Source organism: Hakea prostrata, chromosome 7 (genome assembly GCF_041222555.1).
Source record: "Hakea prostrata isolate BN-2017 chromosome 7, UWA_Hpros_2, whole genome shotgun sequence".
Lineage (NCBI taxonomy): Eukaryota > Viridiplantae > Streptophyta > Magnoliopsida > Proteales > Proteaceae > Hakea > Hakea prostrata.
This window is the reverse complement of record NC_142606.1, coordinates 30,200,128-30,219,914: the sequence shown is the minus strand read 5'-3', so window position 1 is coordinate 30,219,914 and position 19,787 is coordinate 30,200,128. Positions and strand designations below refer to the sequence as shown.

The following is a 19,787-nucleotide window of genomic DNA, read 5'->3' as shown; positions in this document are numbered from 1 at the left end:
TTCCCGCTGGTACAGATATCACAGAGGTGCTTCTTCCTTATGAGGTATACGAGGTGTGCATAACTCTATGGGATGACATTGACTGTTATATGCCCCGGTGTGGTAATGAAATGCGTCCTTCAGCTAGAGTTATCGCTCGCATCGTCGGGCGAAACATCCTTCCGAAGGCAGGGCATCATAGCAAAGTGTCGGCGATGGAGGCACTGATCATTTATAGTATGTATACTGGAGTACAAATCGATTTAGCATACATCATGCAAAATGTCATGATTGATCGGATCGAGTTTCCTGGGGATAGGAACTTGGCTTTCGGTCGACTCTTGATTCGTATCTTTGAGTACTTTGGTGTGGACTTGGAGCATACACCTACGATTCAGGGTCGAGATTTAGGTGAGCCCATTTGTACATGGTTGATCAGGAAGATGGGGCTCCAGGATGCAGTCAAATTAGAGGATGAGGATGATATCGATGATGCATCAGGAGATGACGACTCAGAGGATGATAGTACTGATGATGATGATGGTGGTGACGATGATGAGCATAGTGAGGATGATGATTAGGGTTATGATGATCAGGGTCATGAGGAGGCTCCGAGGCATGAGGAGGTTCCCGCTCCACGATTTACTGAGGTCGGAGGCCCATCACACACGACTTCTGAGGCTCCAGATGTGGCTTCCCATCAGTCGTCGATTTACTCTATTCTTGAGAGGATCGAGGCTCGGCAGGAGATGATGGAGTTACACATGTGAACCCTCAGTGAGAGGTTTGCACGACTGGAAGAGTAGTTCAGATCTAGGAGGGATCAGACAGATCGCAGGAGTCGTTCACCTACATAGACATCACTAGGAATTTTCTTTTATGTCATTATGGATGTATTTTTCTTTTTCAGACTTGTAAAAATTTCCCTATGAAATCAATGAAGTTCAGTTGTTTTGTCTATATTATTGTGTCTTATTCATGAGTCAAATTATGTTTCCATATTTTGGTTTCTAGCCCAGGTTATCTATTATTCACTTCTAAGAGCACTTGAGTCACTTTCGGATCTGTGACTCGGAATGTTCCGTCACCGTTTCTGTGGTCGGGGTTCCACTTGACCTTGGGCTCTGATACCAATCTATCACATCCACCCAGCCGGTACCCCATTTGGAATACCTGGGATGTGATCCAGAGTCCAAGGATCAATGATCTGAGGTCCATGCCTCCCACATACACGGTAACACAATCATGAACAGTAATAATCAATGGTAAAAACAGCTAATATCAAGTATCATGAATAAGACAAGATTAACTAAATCAGAGTGCGGAACATAGATAATAAATAAGGTATGATCAAAATCATAAAGGGTGAGAAGGTGTGGTAGCCACCCTCTCAGAGCAGCGGAAAAGTATTAAATCAAGTTAGTTACATATCCAAGTGTCACCGGAATAATTCAAAGACAAGTTAATTACAAAATCCAAGGTTCCACAAATACCCTCCAATCCCAAGTCATACGTGTCATACGTAAGCAATCACACATCAAATCTCATCATTCTCATGCATCCAATGCATATTCATAATAGTAATCAAATCATGATATTGAAACGAATCATCATAAACATAAGCAAATCAAAATGATAAAGTAACACAACCAATGTATAAAGATTTAAATGTTATTGTTCTAACACATATGTAACAGTATCATAATGATTGAAAGAAATTTAGGGATTTCATTCTTTGAATAAAGCACAGTTCAATACTTGATGACTTATATGTTTATGGATATAACCATCCTTACCTTGGATGAGTTGATGATGAATTGAGAATACCAAGAATAGTCCAATAGAGTTGTTAAGGCCCTAAACAAACATCAATAATAAGTTAGAAAAGAAGTCGGGAAGATCGGATGTCATTTGAGTCAAAACTGACCAAGGTTGCTGTCAGCAACAACTTTGGTCGATGGTATCGACCAAAATGATCGACCAAAATAGTCCTCGGGCAGAATAGTGGATTTTTGGGGATTTTGGTCCGAAATGAGTCTTCCGGTGTTCGGATCAATCTGAAACTTGGAGGCATACTTAACAACAGTAGTAGGACACTATAAATCAAGGAATTAACCCAATCCAATGGTCTAATTAAAAAGCCCCAATTTGAGCTATCAAGTTCAAGTGATAAACATCATGGCATGAGTTGGAATTGATTGCGTTGATGAGGAATAGCATGCAATAGCTAGAGGAACTAATAGAAATTTGATTGGAATCCTATGGCAATGTTAAACATGAACATAATACACTCTATAGCTCAGTTTGATATCAAATGGTATGATGTTAATAAGTAAATCATGGAATACATATGCTAGGCATGAGATATAAGCATTAGCATCAATGAATGGCTAAGGGAATCATGGATTGAGCATGAGTAGGCACTTGGAGTGGTGGTTGCAAGGTTGCAGCACCATTCCAAATGTCCCATCAGCAAGATGACAATAGAATAGAGTAGAAAATGGTAGGGTAGAGAGTTGAATGAAGAGTCATACCTTAGTGTGGAAGATGAAGACAAGAATCAATGATAAACTAAGTGTCTTTGATGAGATACCCTTCACACTAACCAAGGAGCTGCTTTGGGAAGCTCTCCACACGTTCCCAGGTGAGAAAAATGATTGCAAAAGGCTCAAGGCTTGAGGTCATATTAAATAGAAAAGGAATATTCCATGGAATCATTAACTTGGCAGACTGGGAAATTTGGTCGATGGTCCTTGGTCAATGGTATCGACCAAAATGATCGACCAAAATGTTTTCAGCAGAAAACTCAGGTTTAGAACAGCAACTTCAAGTAGGGATTTGAAAGGCTATACAAGGTCAAATTGAGTGAGGTTTTCTTCCACAATTCAATCAAGAAGTCTAGTCTCGGGGAATACCTTCGGATTGTGCACAGGAGGTCATTTGGTACATCAACCATATTAATCTTCTCCGATGCGCAGACTTTCCTTAAACACTGACAATGCATTTAAGCAAGGGGTATCATTGTCAATGTCCATGGGCTCGGTCTCCGAATCATGATCATCAATCAGGATGGTCCATAAATCTCTTCTTCCACCGCTTCGGGTCCGAGGACCTGAATACAACAGTGGATCCGGGTCAGGGTCAAGGTTAGAATAGGGCTGGATATTACAACACCGTTGTACTGGACTGAGACTGGAAAGGTGTGATGATCTACAACTCTTAATTTTAATATGTCAATTTGGGGATTTCCAAATGGACCATTGGATTATGAAAGTTTCTTGATAATTAGTGTCCCCATGTTGTGCTTAGACTATCCTCCAAGTTTCATGTCAATCCGAGACCCGGAAGACCAAATCGGGCAAGAATCCGAAAAGCCGCCTTGCCGTCCGGAATTGATTTGGTCGATACTATTGGTCGATACTATCGACCAAATGTATCGACCAATAGAGTTGCTTGTCGACAACTTTTGCCCGCTCCGATTCGTTTGATCTCCGATTGTTTCCGATTTCTTCTCTAACCTTTCATATATGCTTGTTTAGGACTTTAAGACTATTTGGGCCACCCTTGCTTGTGATCTTGGACCATTCTCTTCTCCGATTCAAGGTAAGGATAGTTATCGATGTAATTACCTAGGATATGGAAATCTTGACTTGGTATTCCTAACCTAGTAAATATAGTTTCTATTTCATATTCTTATCGTGTTAGACTTGCTACATATGTCTTTTAACAGTAGCTTTGTGTTTACATTATATTACTTCAATGTTTTATCATGTTTATCAATTTCAATATATGATGACTTATGTCAATGTCATGAATTGAATGTTTATTATGACGTTGTATCTTGTGAACTGATATGATGAACTTGGGCATGTGATTGCTTAAGTATAACTTGGGATTGAGGGGTACCCTACTAGTGCTTCTGTCCTTGGACATCGGAGGGAATAGTATGGGATGTTCTCCGAAGGTGTCCATTGACGCTTTCCCGGGTTATTGAATGACATGCATAGGATTTGTCTAGATGTATGGCTAGGATGTCCCTATCATATCAGACCCGATTCGGAAGGGCATTGAGACCGAACAACCCGTGGTAGTAGTGTGGATTTGTGGGCGCTCAAGACCGGTATCCACTCCGTGAGAGGACATAAATTGCATTACGGTTACCCGAAAGGGGCCATTTATTGGTAGGGTTACAAATGGCTAGACTTGGGCTCACGGGCACTCAAGACCGGTGAAAGGATCCGTGAGAGGGACGTGAGAGCTTCCCGTTTACCATTTGTGGATGACCAATAGGGTTGATGAGTCCGGTGAGTAATATCCGTGACTCTAGTGTGAAGGATATCGGAAAGGATCCCGAGAGGGGAGGAATGGAAGTATCTGGAACTGGCATGATATGATTAAGTAGATGACTTGCATTGGGCTAGGCTATACCCTGACATGCGCCAATACTTAGACCAAACGGTGATGTGAGAGAGCGGTGACCGAAACCCCAACCATGGATTTGTCCGAGAGGGATGCAGGACCCAATTCCCCCCGGTGATGAGTGACTGAGACTACCTAAAGAAGTATGGTGCTATGACTTAAAGCATGTCTACCATAGATGACCATCATACTTAGAATAAAGTCATATTGCATTATATGCCTCATATCATCTGCATCATTTTATGATTATCTTGTGGTTTATGTTTGGTGGGATAACTTCCTTGCTGAGTTCTTTTGAACTCATTCCTTTTCTGTTGCAATATTTTGTTAGGCTATTCTACGGGTGATTACTCTGATGGCACCCTCCCTGAGGCGGACCCCGATACCTCATACTACCATCCGGAGGCTGGCTACGTTGAAGACTTCGGTGACCATACCGAAGAAGATTACCAGGCATACCAGGGTTAGCCCCGGAGTTGTATGGGAGCAGTCATGTTGGGTCTCCATGGTCCTCAACTTTGAAGAAGATATATTTATTATGGAGGAGACTTATGAGTAGTTACCCCTTCTTTTGTGACAGTATACTTAGAGGAATTGTAATAACTTTAACTTACCTTTATGACTTGAGACTTGTACTTAACTAAATTTTGACCTCACTTCCGTTTGGTGAAGGAGTGGATTCCGCCCACTGCCTTCTTAATTTATCTGATTTGATATTTATTTCCGCACTCGATTTTGTCTTGACACCTTATTTCTGAATTCCATGATCATTCAATGTTAGTTTATGATTATTATATGTTCATGATTGTATTATCGTCGATGTGGATTATGTGGTCCCTGAACTATGGATCTTCGGGGCTGTGGATCACATCCCGGGTATGCCAGATAGGGTACCGGCTGGGTGGATGTGACAATAGTAACCGACCATACTCAATATGACAGTGCTCGAAGTAGGCCTTGTACAGGAACTCTACCTGTGGAGTGACAAAACGATCCCGATGGATAACCACATCCCATGGCTCTAGAAGCGGTACTCTACCCCTACCTCTGTCTCTCCTACCACCTATATGTCGTCCTTGTGGTGGCATGGGGCGTATATCTATTGACAAGACAAAAGAAGTTTGATATTGCTGTTTTTGCAGAAATCCAGCAAGAAGGGCATTTTCGTAATTTTTTGAAACTTTTTGATTTCGGCAAAAATGCGATTTGAACATACTAGCATGTGCATAATACTTGGAATAATATGCTAAGACGTTTTGTTTGAGAAAAATTCATCATATGTGTTGGTGCTATTTCTGCCGATCGCCGCGAACCGTAGTTTTCCGCACCGAACTCCTCAGATCTGATTTGATCTGGTTTGCTCTTCGATCGATCAACCTCTCACTCCTGAAAGAAACAGAATACCAGTAAGAAACGGAGCCGATCGTCTTGATCGGCGTCTCGTCTCCGACGATTTAGTCAGTATGGTGTCGGTGGTCTTTCAGAGCTCTCTAGAGCTTCTAAAATGCTAGTAATGGAGTTCAATCAGAGTGAGCTTAGAGTTTTGGTTGATTCTAGAGACTTACCTTCTTTCGGATCTTCCCTCGCTTTTATACTTGCTTTCCCGCTTATAACACTTTTTCAATCACAGCCGTCGGATCATCACTCTTCTTTGGACGTCGCTGATCATCCTTCCTTTATCTCTCGATTGAACCCAACTAAGATTGGTTTGACCGGTATGAACCGGCAGTGGATATATTAGTTACAACATAAGCCCCCAAGCCTGCTGATCAGGTTGAACCCAAATGAGACTCTGATCAGCAGGTTTTATCCTTTTCACCAAAATCATACAGTATTCCTTGTCCAGCTATTACGCCTTTTCCCCAAGTAATCCTCGATTTCTTCAAAACCTTGATGGCGAGTTATCATATCATCATTATCTTGAAAATTGATTTACGACCATGCCCCTTATGAAATTATGTCCTTTGTTTTGGTTGGAGTCATATTACTGTATTCAGCCCCCAAATTATCTTAAAACCAGCCGCCATCGCTTTCCTGTCAGACTTTTTATGAATTTTCAAATATAACTTTCCAGCTTCCTTAACGTGACCGCCGCTTGATCACTAATTTCGTCTTTTTCCCATGCATTACCATCATATTGTTCCCTTGCCTTTTCACACATCATCTTCATTCTTTTCAACTGTTGTTTTCATACGTTAGCCGATTGATCCCACGCGTCGGTTACGAAAGGTAATGACCATTGATTTTGGACCATCGTGTATTTCCCCCTCCTTTCAAGAAATCTTCTCTCATTCTTTATATATATATATATATATCTGTCAACTGTCACCTGTTCCTTTCCGTACTCTGCTCTTCTTCTTCGCGAACATCAAACATACCTATCTGCCATTTCCTTTATCACTCTTTTTCAGATTTTACCTTTCCAGTTTTCTTCTTCTTCCTTTCTTGTCTCCGCCATGGATCCTGCTTCCAATCCTTCAGTACCCAGTACCTCTGCTCAACCTGATATACCTCCAAGCAGCGAGCAAATGAAAAACGTGTCTGGTGCTTCCTCCTCTCAGCATAACCCTTCAGATTGGAAACCTGTTTCGTATGCTCACGATGAAGCCATTCTTATTTATACTCCTGTCAACATGTCCAGAGAAAAAATGGACCCAAAGCATGCTGGTCCTGAGTGGTATCCCACCAAAATAAAGAAGTCCCATCTGGATTCTTATTTGGAAAGTTACCATTTTCCTTCCGATGCTAGAATATGGGTTCCTGACTCCTCCGACCGTCCTTACTCAATTGATCCAGGTGTTATCACCATTTACCTTGATCACCTTGATTCAGGTTTTAGAATCCCCTTGATTCCCGTAGTTCAATCTTTATTGGACTATTATCATGTCTGCCCTTCTCAACTTACTCCAAATAGTTGGAGACTAGTTTACTTTTTTTTGCGTTTATTCTCCAGATGAATCGTATCCCATCTGTTGACCTTTTCAAAAATCATTACACCTTGAAAGTATCCCGCGAACGCGGATACCTTCATTTTGCTAGAAGAACCTGCATTGTGAGTGAACTGGGAAGATAATCCAAAATTTTCATTGATTCTTCCATTCCCCATGACAACAAGCAATGGCGGGAAAAGTACTTCTTCTGTGCCATTCCAAATCCAAACTTCCGGTCTCGATAGTGCTTACATTCCTTGGAATCCTTATCTCCTCTGAAAGTACATCCTGAACTTACTGAATATGACCGAATAACCTGGAGTATGATTCCCACTGGAACTCCCATAGATGCGGCCAAGTTGAAGACAGATGCAGGTCTCATTAGTCGCGGCCTTTTTCCAGGTAAAGATAATAACAACTGTATACCTTTCTTTCTTTTTGTAATCCTTACTCATTATCATATATTTTTATCATCAGAAGTAATTGCTCGTCTAGTTCCTAATGTTGCTGATCTCCGAAGAATTGCTTCAGAGGAAAAGAAATCCGATTCTAGGGTTACCAAACCCTCCAAGAAAAGGAAACACACTGCCCGTCATCCTTCAAAAAGAAAAACTGTTGAAAAAGATTCCCCTGACCAGGAGAAAACCATCCCGGCTCCAGAAGATGCCATCAGAGAAGATAACGATCTGCAAATTGTGAAAATAGTTGCAAGTAAGACCCCTGGTCCCAAGATGAGGACCTTCAGAACCTCCAATACACTGAGATGCAGACTTAGGTCTACAGGTCCAGTTTCTGACCAGGGTTCGTTTGGTTCAAAGAAGAAGAAGAGAAGAAAAGAAATTTATACTGCTCCCACAGAAGTTCCCACTGTTGAAGATAGTCGACATGAAGAAATTCCTGCTGCCACCGAGGCTGATGTTGAGAAAAAATAGAGAAATTTTACTGTCACACACATCAACCAATTTACCTCACGATACTTCCATCTTCCCAGAAAAAATAGTTGAGGATGAAGATCAAGGTAAGGATTTATTTGACTATTCTTCTGACCATCTGAAGAGAATTGCTGAAGACATATTAATACATGCTGCAAGTGGTATTATTGAGGAAATAGCTGACCAATTATGTGATGAAAATGCTGATGCTCTTGTCTCTCCCTTGGATGTTGTTGCCGAGGACCATGTGAATGAAGTTTCCGTTTCCGTTTTACCTTTATCCATCCCTGTGTTGGATGTTGCTGCCCTAGTTACTGATGTTCCCCCTTTTGAGAAAAGTGATCAAGATGCTCCTCCTTTGGAGGAAAATAACCAGAATATTTCCCAGGAAATTCATGAAGTAGCTCTACCAGAGAATAATCTTGCCCTACCTGAAGCTCTCATGGTAATTAACCCTCAAAATGGTCATGAAAACCAAGAAAATATCATCATGCAAACTGGTTCAAATGATGCTGCTGTAAATGTTAATCCTGAAAATATTCTTGAGATAGCTGACCTCCAACCAGCCCCTGACCAGGTTGATGATACCATGAGCAATGCTGAGTCCGGGAATCCTCTCCACCCTGAGTGGTTTTTAAAAGAAAATCATGCGGCCAGCCGTAATTGGGAGGTTGCTAGAGAGTGGGGCATAAAAGGCAGAATCCCCCGCGACAAGAGGAATACTGCATGAATGTCTGATTCTGACCTTTATTCTCATGGGTGGGGGTAAGAATTAGACCTTTTTCCCTTTCTTTTATTTAGAATTAATTTACTATTGATCTGATTACTTATATTGTTTTTAATGTATATATATATAGATCAACAGATGTTTTGGGGCTGCCTTCAATGCATTTTCTGAAGTATTGGAGAGAGAAAAAACTTTGTCTCAGGAAAATGATGAACTGATCAAAAAGAACTTCGAATTGGTCAATGAGGTACAAGATCTTCGAAGAAAATTGGGATCTTCAGAGAGAAAATTAACAGAAGCTGAGTTCAGAGAGATTGATTTGATGAATGATCTTGATAGCTTGCATACTGATTATGAAATTTGCTCTGACCATTGTGCTGAATTGCAGGAAGAAGTTTCTATGTTGAGAGAAGCCGTTTTGAATTATAGGAATGAGCTTTTTCAGCTTGAAATGTTAAAGAATGATGCCCTTGACAGGGCTAGGATTGCCACAGATGAAAGAGAAGATTTTAAAGGAAAGCTAACCAGAGCCTTGGTCTGGTCACAAAGTATTGAGAAAGAAAAGAATGAACTCCAGGAAAAGTTCAATGAGATTGAAATTCTAAATACAACTTTAGAGTTGGCTCAAGAATATCATGTGAAAGCTTTCAGTACAATTTTGCTGGACAAGTCTGCTTTGGAGGATAAAAATAATGATTTGGGGTTAAGACTCAATGAAATAACAGCAGAAAAGGATAATCTCGATGCTTCCTTTAGTTTGGTTTCTAAAGAGAAAGAAAGTCTTCATGCTCTCCTGGATGAAACTTTAAAATTCAAAACTTTACTGCATGAAGATTTAGAAGCAGAGAGGAAACAGTTTGAAGTTGAGAAGAAAAGAATACAAAGTGAAAACCAGATAGTCTTAAATTCAGTTACCTCCTCAATGAAGGAAGTTGGAGATAATCCAACCTTCCTAGGATTTTGCAAGAATATGGTAAAGGATTGCTCTGATCAAATTTTTTCAGAAATCCTTAAGATTCATCCTAGTTTAGATTTCAAACTGTTATCCGCATAATTTCTCCCTTCCATAACCTTTTTTGATCTTAGGAACTTGAAATATCCCAACTCTGATTGCTCATCAGAAGATAATTCTGACAATGATATGAGTGACTCCTCCAGCTCTGGCCAAGATCATTCTTCCAGTGGTTCAGATGACAATGATGATGATAACTTACATGCTCAAGGAGATGAAGAGACTGTTGCTGATGATATTGTTGATGTTGATCCGTCTGGTAATGCTACAGATGTTGATCCATCTACAAAAACACAAATTTGAAGAAAACATTCTTTTTGTTTTATGAACTTACCTTTTTCTTCCTTGTCTACCTCTTCTGCATATGAGGTTTTTTTAACTTGTCAAACTTTTATATGAATGAAATTTTCTTCCTTCCTTCTGGTCTTTTTAGTTTTGACAGAATAGTATCTTTCGTAATGTTAACTATCACCTTCTAACCAATTCATAATTGATTAGATGTATATATCTTTGATCAAACTTTGTAAATTGACTTCTGCTGGAATACTTCTAACAAAAAAGTATTTGAAAGGAACTTTAATACCTGATCAGATACCTTGAGATGTTGATTTATAGATAACCTTTGAACTTCGATTAATAGTCCTCGATATAACTTGATCCTTGAATTATTTTATTGATTAATTCCGTTGTATTCGATCCGAATGCTGCCTTAGAAAGATGGCTACTGGAGCCTGACTTCGGAAAGTCGGGATCATTCCTCGGAAGGAACAATCCGGGATCACCCTCGTGAAAGGAATGATCCGTGATTAGCTTAGCATGACCTGGCTACTTGAGCCTGACTTATGTAAAGTCGGGACCACCCTCGAAAGGAATGATCCTTGATCAGCTTCGGAAAGCATGACCAGGCCTCGGAAGGCTGGCTACTTGAGCCTAACTCACGAAGAGTCGGGACCACCCTCTAAAGGAATGATCCGTGATCAGCTTCGGAAAGCATGACCAGGCCTCGGAAGGCTGGCTACTTGAGCCTAACTCACGAAGAGTCGGGATCACCCTCGGAAGGAATGATCCGGATCAGCTAGCATAATCACGCCTCAGATGGCTGGCTACTTGAGCCTGACTTCGGAAAGCCGGGATCATCCTCGGAAGGAGTGACCCTGAGTCAGCATTGAAAAGGCATGACGTGACCTCGTAAGGCTGACCACTTGGGCCTGACTTCGGAAAGTCGGGATCATCCTTGGAAGGAATGACCCTGGATCAGCGTTGAAATGGCGTGATCAGAAGAACTGGTTCTCACAAATGTCCTTTGGATTAATAATGAAGAAGAAACTTTGGATGACCACGTTTAATAAAATGTTTTCTCCAAGAATACGAGAAAATTCTCTCTATTGATAATATTTCTTAAGGTGAATTACATTCCACGGTCGTTTCAAACAGCTCCCATGAGAATCTTTCAGCCAATATGTGTTTTTGCTCACAGTTTTTGTTACCACATATGGCCCTTCCCAGTTTGCAGAAAGCTTTCCACAGTTCCTTGGATCTGATGCTGATTTTTTCCTCAAAACCAAATCACCTACTCTGAAAGATTTATGTTTGATTCGAGCATTATAATACGCCGCCGTTCTCCTCTGATATTCCATATTACGGTATAAGGCCTTTTCTCTGACTTCATCTAAAAATTCAAGGTTTTCTCGCAATCCTTCTTCATTAGTTACTGGATCAAATCCCTCATATCTGTTTGATCCCACCATTACCTCCACTGGAGTCAACGCTTCTGACCCATATGTCAGTCTGAAAGGTGTTTCACCTGTTGGAGTCCTGACCGTAGTTCTATACGCCCATAGTACATGAGGTAGTTGATCGATCCACAGATTATGCGCTTCATCCAGTCTCCTTTTTATTCCCTGCAGAAGTGTTCTGTTAGTTACCTCAATTTGGCCATTGCATTAAGGATACGCCACACATGAGTGCTTGCACTCAATATGATAGTCTGCACAGAATTCCTTGAATCTTTCATTGTCAAATTGTGGTCCGTGATCAGTCAGTAGAATCTTTGGTAGGCCATATCTGAATATGACATGATTTTTGAAGAACTTTTCAATTTGACTAGTGGTAGTTGTTGCCAAGGCTTTTGCTTCTACCCATTTCGTGAAATAATCGCTTGCAGCCACTACAAACTTTTTCCCTCCAGTTGCAACAGGAAAAGGTCCCAACAAATCCATACCCCACATAGCAAATGGGAGAGGATTAAGAATTGATGTTAGCTATTCTGCTGGCTGGTTCTGAATTGGTGCATGAATCTAGCATTGATGACACCTTCTTACATATTCAATCGCCTCAGATTGCATACGTGGCCAATAAAATCCTTGTCTTAGAATTTTATAAGCCAAAGCTTTCCCACCTAAGTGGTTTCCACAGATTCCTTTGTGGACCTCGGATAAGGCATAAAGAGCATCAGAGGGTCACAAGCATTTCAAAAGTGGCCCAGAAACTGTTCTTTTATATAATAACCCATTCTTTAGAATAAACCTGGCAGCTCTTCTTTTCACAGTTCTGGTCTTCTCCCTATCTTCAGGAAGAATACCATCCTTCAGATATTGTATAATAGGATCCATCCAAGATATCTCTGCGTCAATTTCCATTATCTCTGATTCTGAATATGTCGGAATATCTAGCTCCTCATAATATACAGTTTGTGGAATAGAAATAGACTTTGCGGATGCCAATTTTGCCAGAGAATCTGCTTCATTATTTTGATTTCGAGATATCCTCATGATTGAGAATTGTGCGAACCACTCCTTACATTGCGATACCTCTTTAAGATAACTGACCATTCGATCATCTTTCGCACCATACGCTCCCGTGACTTGACTAACCACCACCTCAGAATCACATTTTACTTCAATGCTTTGAACACAGAGGGATCTAGCTAGTCGTAATCCTGCAATAAGAGCTTCATACTCTGCTTCGTTATTTGAAGCATGAAAATTAAACCGAAGTGCATTTTGAATTACAAATCCGAACGGACTTTGTAAAATCACCCCCGCTTCTGATCTCTGTGAATGACTTGACCCATCTACATGTAAGGTCCACACAAAAGACACCTTACTAGAATCTTTTTCCTCCTCTGGTGATGAAATACTTTCAGCAATAAAATCAGCCAAAACTTGTGCCTTTATTGCAGTTCTAGGTTTATAATCTATATCATGTTCTGTTAACTCTACTGCCCATGATACCATTCTCCCTGCCAGATCAGACTTATGCAGTATTTTCTTTAAAGGCCAATTGGTAAGAACAATAATTGGATGAGCCTGAAAATAGGGTCGGAGCTTTCTGGCTGCTATTATTAAGGCGAAAGCCTATTTCTCGAATTCCAGATATCTAGATTCTGCATCTAACAATGTATGGCTTACAAAGTAGATAGGATTTTGAACAGTACCTTCTTCCCGGATTAACACCGTGCTTACTGCCGCCTTTGAAGAAGATAGACATATCTGCAAGCTCTCTCCGGGCTTTGGTCGAGATAAAACTGGTGGACTGGTCAGCCTCCTCTTCAGCTCTTCAAATGAATTCTGACAATCCTCCGACCATTTGAATTTGTTGAGTGCATTTAGATTTTTCAACGCCTTGAAGAATGGTGCACACTTATCTCCTGATCTTGATATAAATCTACTTAATGCTGCAACTCTTCCTGTTAAGCTTTGAATTTCTTTCATACTACTGGGTGCTGTCATATTTAAGATAGCCCTGATTTTTTCTGGATTTGCCTCAATACCCCTCTACGTGACCATGAAACCCAGGAATTTACCAGATGAAACTCCAAATGCACACTTCTCAGGATTGAGTCTCATTCCATTTCTCCTCAATACATCAAAACACTCCCTTAAATCGGCTAGATGATAAGATTTAAATTGACTTTTTACAAGAAGATCATCTACATAAACCTCCATATTTCTTCCAATCTGATCAGCAAACAGCTTGTTCATCGCCCTTTGGTATGTTGCACCGGCATTTTTTAACCCAAAAGGCATAACCTTATAACAATAGCTTTCCCGATTGCTCATGAATGCCGTGTGAGGCTGATCCTCCTTCTTCATAAGAATTTGATTATAACCAGAATAGGCATCCATAAAACTCAACATTTGCTGACCTGATGTTGCATCAATTAACTGATCAATTCGTGGCAAAGGATAGCAATCCTTGGGACATGCCTTGTTCAAATCAGTGTAATCTACACACATTCGCCATTTTCCATTATGCTTTTTTACCATTACCACATTTGCTAACCATCTTGGACACTCAATTTGCTCAATAAATTGCATCATGCTTTTCTGATGAGAAGTTCCTTCGTCTCTGTTTCACTAGCTTGATAGATTTATCTATCCATAGACAATGCTCTGCCACTTCCCTGCTTAAACCTGGCATGTCTTGTGCTGACCAGGCAAAGACATCTGCGTTTTGCTGAAGAAATTCTCTCAATTGCTCCTTGTCTTGACTATTCTGATCAGCTCCTATCATGGTCCCTTTTTCTGGATTCTCCAAACCAAAACAAAATTTTTCCAGCTTTTCTACTGGTTCACCTCTTTGAATTTTTTCCTCATCCCTGTTATTCGTAACTTCCACAGTAAAGGCGAGTGCCTTACCTTGTGCTTTTGAATCCTTAAAAAAAGTTGTATAACTATGCCTTGAAGTTTTCTGATCTGATTTGCATTCTCCAATGCCTCATTCTGTTGGGAACTTGACCTTCAAATGTCTTGTCGAAATTATTGCACCAATAGTATTCAACGTTGGTCTCCCGAGAATTATATTGTATGCTGATAAACTTTTTATTAACAAAAATTTAGTAACTGTAGTTACCATTTGTGGATGTGTTCCAAGTGTTATTGTTAGCTCCACAGTCCCCTCTATCGAAGTAGACTCTCCAGAAAATCCAAATAGCCTTGTGCTGCAAGGTTTTATCTTGACCGTATCCAACTTCAACCGCTGAAAAGCTTCGTAAGACATTATGTCTACAGATGATCCTGTGTCTACCAGAACTCTATGAATATCTTTGTTTGCCACCTCAATGACCACCACAATGGCGTCATCGTGTGGTTCTTGAATTCCTTCCATTTCTTCCTCCATGAAGACTATTTCCTTCATCATTTTGATTCTTCTAGAAGTAACATGAGATTCAACAGTATTTACATACCTGGCATGCGCCTTAGATTTTAAAATTGAATTTAAATCCAAACTTCCCAGGATGGTCATGACGGGGGACTGCTTCTGTTGAATTTGCCGATTTTCCTACTGTTTAGCATTTTCCTTTGGAGAATTGCACTGAAAATCTCCCTTGGTTTGGTCTTCTCTAGCTGGTGTTCGATTATTCCACCTTCTCGGCTGATCAGCGGTATTTCTTCTGTTGCCCCCATTTCTCTTTTGAACAAATTGGTCCAATCTTCCTTGACTGATTAGTCGCTCAATTTCATTTTTCAGGATTCTGCAGTCATCAGTATCATGACCATGATCTTTGTGATATCTGCAGAATCTATTCGGATTCCTCTCATCCGCCTCTGCTATCATAGGTAATGGCCATTTCATAAATCCCTGATGTTGAATTCGCATCAGAATTTCTGATCTTCTTGCGTTGAGAGGAGTGTAGTTTTCTTGGAATGGTCTTGGGATGTCCCTTCTGTATTGACGATCAGGAATATTTCTTGAAAAACTCCTGCTATTCCTTCGCTCTCTCTGATCTCTCTGATTAGATTTCCCAACTCCATCATCTTTCCTTTTAACTCCCATCGTTGTCGTTTCTTTTCTTGGTTGGAGAATGTCCTTCATATTTGCATACTGATTACAACGAGTTGTCAATTCCGCTATATTCGCCGGCTTGTTCATGATCAGGAATTCCAGAAGATGCTCATTTGTTAGGCCTCTGAACATAGTGTCATATGCCACTGCCTCATTCAAATTTTTAATCTGAATTGATTCCTAATTGAATCTCTTCATGTAATTTCGAACTGATTCTCCCGATTTTTTACGGATTGCAGCTAAATTATCAACAGTTTTGTTGCTTTTCATGCTACTTTGGAATCTTGACAAGAATACTTTCATCAAATCCTTAAAATCCTTAATGGAATCTGGTAATAAGCTGAAGAACCAGGTTGTTGCAGATCCTTTCAAGGAAGATGGAAATGAGCGACACTTTAAAACATCAGAGTTACCTGCCAACATCATAACAGAGTTGAACTGAGCCAAGTGTTCCATTGGATCTGTGCTTCCATCATAAATCGTGAATGTTGGAAGTTTAAAATTGCACGGCAATGGTGCTGACATAATGTCCTTAGCAAATGGATTTTGGTTCATTATTTCCTCAACTTTTTCTCCGTCATCTTTGTTCACCAGTCGCTGAATCTGATCATCGAGGACGCAAAATCTTTTACTGATTTCTGATCCATAGATTTCAGATCTGCAATCTCCTGATTTTCCTGTTTCTTTCTTATCTCTCCAATCCCCAACGCTTTCTACTCTTTTTGCTCCAGATATGACTTAATTGATCATCTCTGGACGATTCTTGATCTTCAGTCTCTAGTGGAATATAATTTGGATCCGCGCTCTCTCCTGATCCTTCCTTTAGAAATGACCTCCTTCGGCTCCCTCCTGACTTTTGAATCTGAGAATTTGGGACAGAGGTCGCTTTTGCTCGGGAAAGAGTTCGAGATCTTCCAGCTGATAAAACCGGAACTCTTTCCTCAGGATGTACTCCGATCTGCTTGATGAAAGTCCTCATCAGATCTTGTGTCTCCAATATTTGATGCTGCATGCTCTCAAACCGCTCAGCGTTCAAATTTGGATCTAACTTTGGACGAGACGTCGCCAATGTATCTGCTAACTGTTTTTCTTGCCTTTCAAACTGATCAGTTGGACGAGGTGAGTGATCCTCCATCATTCTCTCCTCTTGTCAAGTCTGCATCATTGGGATTTGCGGTATTGGAACCACTTCTCTCGTTCTTCTTTTTGGATTTACTCTCCTCGGCTCCCTCTGGCTTGTTTCCGCCATTTCTATCGGTAATTCCTTCTCTCGCTCAGGTGATTGAGCCATAGCTTCTGCTCTGAACTGAGTTCCCACAGACGGCGCCAAAATGTTGGTGCTATTTCTGCCGATCGCCTCGAACCGTAGTTTTCCACACTGAACTCCTCAGATCTGATTCGATCTGGTTTGCTCTTTGATCGATCAACCTCTCACTCCTGAAAGAAACATAATACCAGTAAGAAACGGAGCCGACCGTCTTGATCGGCGTCTCGTCTCCGACGATTTAGTCAGTATGGTGTCGGTGGTCTTTCAGAGCTCTCTGGAGCTTCTAAAATGCTAGTAATGGAGTTCAATCAGAGTGAGCTTAGAGTTTTGGTTGATTCTATAGACTTACCTTCTTTCAGATCTTCCCTCGCTTTTATACTTGCTTTCCCGCTTATAAAACTTTTTCAATCATAGCCATCGGATCATCACTCTTCTCTCGATCGAACCCAACTAAAATTGGTTTGACCGGTATGAACCGGCAGTGGATATATTAGTTACAACAATATGCATGGTTTAAAGGTGAAAATTTAGTAAGAAGGAAAAGGGGATTTTTGCTTTTTAGGTCAAAATTGAATTTTGGAATTTGTTCAATCAAATTGCATGCACACCTCTACCATATCATTTCAAGCATGTAGGAAGTGATTTGGTGACAAAATTCCTTGTGGTTTGAAAATGGTTTAAGTTTTTCAAAAAGGGGATTTTCGGTTGTGTGAATAGTGAAAAAGTGAGCATGATTTTGATAGAACTTGTTGTAGAAGCATGGCATTGTGTTAACATTACATGGAGCATGTTTCTAAGTGTCCCTAGGCATGATTCCTAACTATTGCAGCAAGTATCTCATGGTTTTTGAAGAATGCAAGTAAGGATTTGAAGTTTTGAGAGATGGAAGAGTGTATACCTTGAGATGAAGATCAAAGTGTACAATGGAGTTGTTGTTGAAGCTCTATGTGACCTTGAATCACCTTGGGAGACCTTGAAAACCTTTTTCCCTAGAGCCCTCTCTTAAGTTTTGCAAGTTGTATTCTGGTTTAGTTTGAAGAAATGGGTTTAAAAGCTTGGATTCACGTACCTGTGTGTGTGGGTCGACTGTGTAAATTGACCAACCAATCGACCCAAAGTCACAGTGAGCTTAATTTTTGTTGAATTTTGGAAAAATTTGATTTTTTGGACCCATGAAAGATTATTTGATGACTATATTGATGATTCTAAGCCTGATTTGAGTTTTCCAAGCTTTTGACCAAGTGGATATTGATGAATCTTCGATTTTCAGTATTTTGATTCTTCTCAGTTTTTGCATAATGGTAATTTGAGGAATCGCAATGTTGGTACTGGAAGCAATGAGAACGATGGTGTTCTTAATGGGACCATACCTGATGGTGCCCCTGGTCAGTCGTGAAATCCAGCCCAAACCCTATCCTGGACACCCTACTTGTTTTGGATGAAATAGAGTACCTTGAAGTGGGACCTTGAGTACAGTGTTGATATCATTGGAAGGTCCTAGGAAGTCAAGTTAGACCTCTCCCTTAGTGTAGATCTGAAGTCCTGAAGTGAAGGAAGAAGATTTTGTGGGCCATCTCAGTGGAAGGCATGGTGTTTGAATCAAAACCCATGGAGATTGATGATGGAGTTCCCTTTTGAAAACCTTTTCTGATTTGGAGTTGAACTGCACCTTAATGTTGAAGACCTTTGTTGATGGACTTGAGGCCTAGTTGGACATGTTTTGGAAGGTCCCTCAATGCTAGGTAAGTTGCTTGTTGAGTTGGGAGAAGCCCTATAAAAATTTTTGAGGTATAGCGCTTGAAATCCCTATTTTTGGGCTTGTTATCAGCCTGGGTCGACTAGTGGGTCGACTGGGCCAATAGACCCGGCAATCGACCTAAGAGGACAGAATCTGGCTAACAACTTCTATTTAGGGTTTTGATGCTCTATTTAATGAGACTACGTGATTTTCAACCTCTTTTGTTTCTAAAATCTCTGGAGAACGTGGAAGAACCCTAGAGCCTTCTCCTCAAGCCAAGTAAGATCCCAAGCATTCAACCAAGAGCTTCTACTTTGATTCCTCTCATTAAAGGTTGGTATTCTACCTCTTTCTTCTCTAATCTCTTCTCTCTATTGTTGTTTCTTATTGTTTTGAATATGAGGAAGGTATTACACTACTATAATGGCCCAACCTCTGATCTTCTTTTGTCTTAGAGTGAATCCCCATTCACTTTATGCATTCCTTGAAGCCATATGGTGATTCTCATTGATTTTGATTGAGTTTTGATAGCATGTTCTAATCCTATTGTAATTTTCCATTCAAATCTGTATTAGACTTGTTTCTTATCAATTTTCCATGACTAATCAACTATCTTCTATCTCTTTGAATAAATCCCTATTCATTCTAGCCTTTCTGTGTTGATCTGTGGTTTTAACCTAATAGGGGTTTTGTTAGAACTATATTTCATTGACCTTGTTGATGCTTAGACCTTCATAGATAGTCTTAGTATGTTTTTGTGGGGTTCCCCCTTCGAATTTCAGAATAATTAGACTTTAAACAAAGAAGTTATGACCGATTTAGGGTTTGTTGTTCTGTACTATTTATTGGGTCGACTGCCTGGTCAAATGGGTCAGGTTGCTAGCCAATTGACCCATTGAGTCAGTAACTCCAATTTTGCTATATTTTGCTCCGTTTCGACTCCTATCTCTTGGATTTACTTCTTATGGTCTATACATGTTTTCTTATGCTTGTTTA

General features: G+C 40.3%; 1 pseudogene; it reads left to right on the top strand.

Annotated features, from left to right (window-relative positions):
* LOC149010883 (putative receptor protein kinase ZmPK1) overlaps positions 1 to 18,449 on the top strand; it is a 62,397-nt pseudogene extending 43,948 nt beyond the window's left edge.
* Positions 18,450 to 19,787: the final 1,338 nt, after the last annotated feature.